The sequence below is a fragment of the Neofelis nebulosa genome, chromosome 4 (genome assembly GCF_028018385.1).
Source record: "Neofelis nebulosa isolate mNeoNeb1 chromosome 4, mNeoNeb1.pri, whole genome shotgun sequence".
Taxonomy (NCBI): domain Eukaryota; kingdom Metazoa; phylum Chordata; class Mammalia; order Carnivora; family Felidae; genus Neofelis; species Neofelis nebulosa.
In genome coordinates, this window is record NC_080785.1 from 37,774,730 (window position 1) to 37,779,235 (window position 4,506).

The window sequence follows — 4,506 nt, forward strand, 5'->3', positions numbered from 1 at the left end:
TTCAGGAAAATAGATCTGGTCTATATTCCATCAGGAAAAGAACTCTGATAAATCTCATCTCCTTAGAAGTCATAAAGATGAAAGCAACATAGAATGTGTTCAGTGTTTCCTATGGTAGAGAATAGAGCTGAAGCCCTGACTGAGACTTACTAATTCTAGACAGGATTTTTATTCTTAGGTGAGAATAGGGCCAAATCATTAAGTATGTGTATAAAATGGTATATTTAAATTTTTTCTAATTTTTAATAATTTAATTTTTCTAAATCATTTATGTGATTAAATAATAGACATCTAGCATCTAAATGCAAAAGACAGAAGACCACAAAAATGTGATTGCTGCAAAATACTAAAATGTGGTTTAATTTCTCATTGATTTATAATATCACAGCTATGATACCCCTCTCACATATTTCCACTGAATCTATTATATATGGGTGATTAAAATTTTGAAAATATTAGTTGGCACTTGATAATTTGAAATGAAATTATGAAATTTTATATATAAGAGGGTTCATTATTTTTAAAGGACTAATCATGTAGCACTTTGTTAAACACTGGGATTATAAATACCATATTTCTCAATATTAATCAAGATAATTATGCCCTGGATAAATGTGCATAAATCACTTAACAAAAGAATGTAAAAGCAGGCATGATCACCAAGAACAGAAACTATACCATAGTCTATTTCAGATGATTTGTCAGAACAGCCCTTTTCATTTTTCCACAAAAAATTACCAGAGCATTTCGATAGCAACATAAAACAATTCTGTGGGTCCTATAATGACATATGCCTGCTTCCACTCATTTAATCAACATTTTTCAAGACATCATCACTGCAATTTAGAGACAAAAAAAGTAACTACCAGGCAATTGACCTTGAGCCCATAATTTAACCTAGACAATTTCTTCAACTGTAACATTATTTGTGCAAACTCTAAAAAGGTTTCCTAGTGGTAGAATTCTGTAGCTCCATAAAGAGTTTTACTAATTTCAAAACTAATAGAGTGGAATGTGTTAAAAATATTGTAATTACCCATTTTAAGTCAGCAGCATGAGGAGCTGATTTTCCCTTTGAACTCCACTAAAATCCATAGTCTAGTCATTTGGTATAGTTTTGGATGTCAATTGAGTGAAGCGGGGGCAGCTCATTTTCTGTACTGAACAAGTATGATTAAAGATTGTCTCAAGAAGGAAGAAGAAAAACAACTGTAGCCCTGCCACTCCCACTCACAGCAAACAGCCCACATGCTAATTGACGTCGGCCTGGCAGTATCCAGAAACAAGCAACCTTGCAGTTTTGTGTGCTCATTCTTTTCTGGCACTACTGATGGGACTCCGCTAACAGCCACCATCATCCCAGTGGCCAAGACAGACAGTTGAGAGGATGCTGAGCACCTCCCTCTCCCTCACACTCCACCTCCAGGCCATGTCTAGGTCTTATGGAATCATCTCCAAGTTGTGCCTGGGATTCACTCACTTCTCTCCATCCTCATGGCTCCTACCCAAGTTCAGACCACCATCACACAGGCACCCCAGCTGGTCTTTTGACCTCCCACTGTAACGCTCTGTGATCTCTTATAAACACAACTAGAACCCCAATTTCTCCATCACCTACCTTACACTGTAGCTTTCAGCTGTATTGTTTTTCACTTCCTAGAAAGCATCATGTGTGTTCCCTCTCTCTCTCTCTCTCTCTCTCTCTCTCTCATTTTCCATACTTCCTCTACTTTATAGATCTACATGTTACTTCCTCTGCCTGGTGTAGTTTTCCCAAGTTCACCTGCCTCATTCCTACCTTCCTAGGTTTGAACAGCACTTCTTTAGGACCTCTTCCCTAACCCTTCCTGTCTGAAATACATATTCTACTGTGTGCTCACACAGCATTCTTTACATCCCTTATCAATAAGGCACTCTGTATTTGAATCTCTGTTTGCTTATTTTTATCTCAACCAGCTTCAACCCCATCTCGGTATTCTAAGCTCTTGAGGTCAGAGACTGAATTACTGACTATTATATTCCTGGATTTTAGCACAATGCCTGGCATATAGAAATTACTGCTCACTCAATCTTTTATAGAATGAATATGTGATAACAGAGTTAATGTAGCAAAGGGACACCCCAGCCCAGAATACATAGTGGATCCTAGCATCCCTTCACTAACCCTATATGTGCCCTTACTGTACTCAGTACAGCTATACCAACCTTTCAGATTTATATGGGCTAGGTCTGAAATTCAATGCAAGATTTTATCATTTTCTTGGACATCTAATAATTATAGAATATGATTTTAATAAGTATTAACATGTATTCTAGTTAGCTGATTTGAATGATTAAATACACTATTTATAAAAGCTTGCATTGTATATGCATATTTAATGCTTTGTTGTTTAGAAATGATCTACCATTCTGAAACACAGGATGATCCTCTCCTTCATCTCCTTCTCATTCTCTTACTCATGCTATACTCCAGTAACACCAGACTGCCTGAAATCAAATGCCTTGCCATACCTCCGTGTTCCTCTTTCATTTGCTTCATAAAGAAGGCTTTCCCCAAGAAAGCCATTCCCCAAAGAAGTTAATGATATCTATCCTCCAGAATCCGCAGTGTATTGTTTATACCTGTAGTAATGTATTTCATGCAACCTTGTTTTATAGTTATTTAGATACTTATTATCCCTTTTATACCACTACCCCTACTACCCTTTCCCTTCCATCCACCTATCCTCCATCACCTATAACTTAATCTTAAAATCAAGATTGTGTCTTTTAATTAGTGCAAGTATTCATACACCCTGTCCATGCTGTTAGATGTTTCAGTGGATACTTGTTTCTGTATTTGTGGATTGAATTCAGTTCCTAAAAACTCCAGAAGAACACATCAATATAGTAGCATTGAATAAACAGGTCTATATGCTGACGGAGATATAATATTGAAGATAATATTATTGCTTTTTTTAAATGTTTTTATTTATTTTTGAGACAGAGCATGAACAGGGGAGGGGCAGAGAGAGAGGGAGACACAGAATCCAAAGCAGTCTCCAGGCTCTGAGCTGTCAGCGCAGAGCCTGATGTGGGGCTCGAACTCCCGGACAATGAGATCATGACCTGAACTGAAGTCGGACGCTTAACCTACTGAGCCACCCAGGCACCCCTATTATTGCTTTTTAATAACACTATCAGTATGGAGTTTTCCTTGTTTTTTTTTAATGTTTATTCATTTTTGAGAGAGAGAGAGGCAGAGAGAGAGGGAGACAGAGGATCTGAAGCAGGCTTCACACTGTCAGCACAGAGCCCATCGCAGGGATGGAACTCAAACCATGAGATAACTACCTGAGCCAAAGTCAGATGCTTAACCGACTGAGCCACCTGCCTCGAACTCTATCTTTCAGAAAGCAGTTGGCAATTCATATTTACTCTAAATGTCATCCATTGAAAAACATCCAATGTGAAGCAAGCACAAGACAGTTGTCAAACACTGTAGTTCTTAGATGATGCTATAGGTGATATCAAGTGACAGGTGATGTTAGATGACATGTGATGTCAAAGCCTGCATTTCATTCAGGTGAAAAAGCTTAATCAGAAAAAAATTTAAGAAGAGGAGAAAAGATACCTGGAGCCCCAAGTCCTTCTACGTTTCCAAAGAAAACTCTCAAATAAAGAGCTCCAAATAGGGTCCCACTTCTGATCCTTAGTCATGGCAAGTGGACTGTCACATAGCCACTCCATAATTCCACCCTGCTGTTCTGCTGGATCTTTCACTCAGGTCCTATGACTTTCCACTTCTGAAGAGTAAATCAATTCAGTACCAGGTGTGACTAAAGTACAAAGAAGCAACAAAAATCATCTTTTTTAATATCCACTTGTTAATCCAAATATTTGGGCCTCTGTAAAATAGTTCTCTTAGGAAAATGTGGACCTAATTTTATTTTTGCTGCCATTTTTCAAAGCACATTTGGTATTCAAATTTGGCCCATGACTTGCTCCTTCAAATAGCCCCAGTGAAGAGAAGACTTCATCATTGAACTTTTGGTTTTAGAAATGAACCAGAAGTAAATCACAGCTGAGCCCTGTGTATGAATAAGCAAGGTGACCAGAAATAGAAAGAACAACCACTTGGTGAGCTAATTCTCAAATTGTATGAGAGCTCTGTGCTCTTGCATTTTACAGATGAAGACACAAAAGCTTGACCTAGGGAGGTCAAGTTACTTGGAAAGTAGTTATACAGTTTGATAAAATGAATGACAAGTGACTTCAAAGTAAAAAATTTTTTCTGCAACTTATAAACCAAATTATTGGGTTATTACACAATGTAATGTACCACTTTTTTGACTAAAGAAATTATGAATAGCATTAAATAATGATATAGCATGATAACAAAATGACCCATACTTCACCTGCCCTCAACGTAGAAAACTACTTTCACTTTTTTTGCAGGTCACCTTCCACAGGCATAAATTTAAGAGAACTAGAATAAATCATACATACCATTTTTCCAGTTTTTTT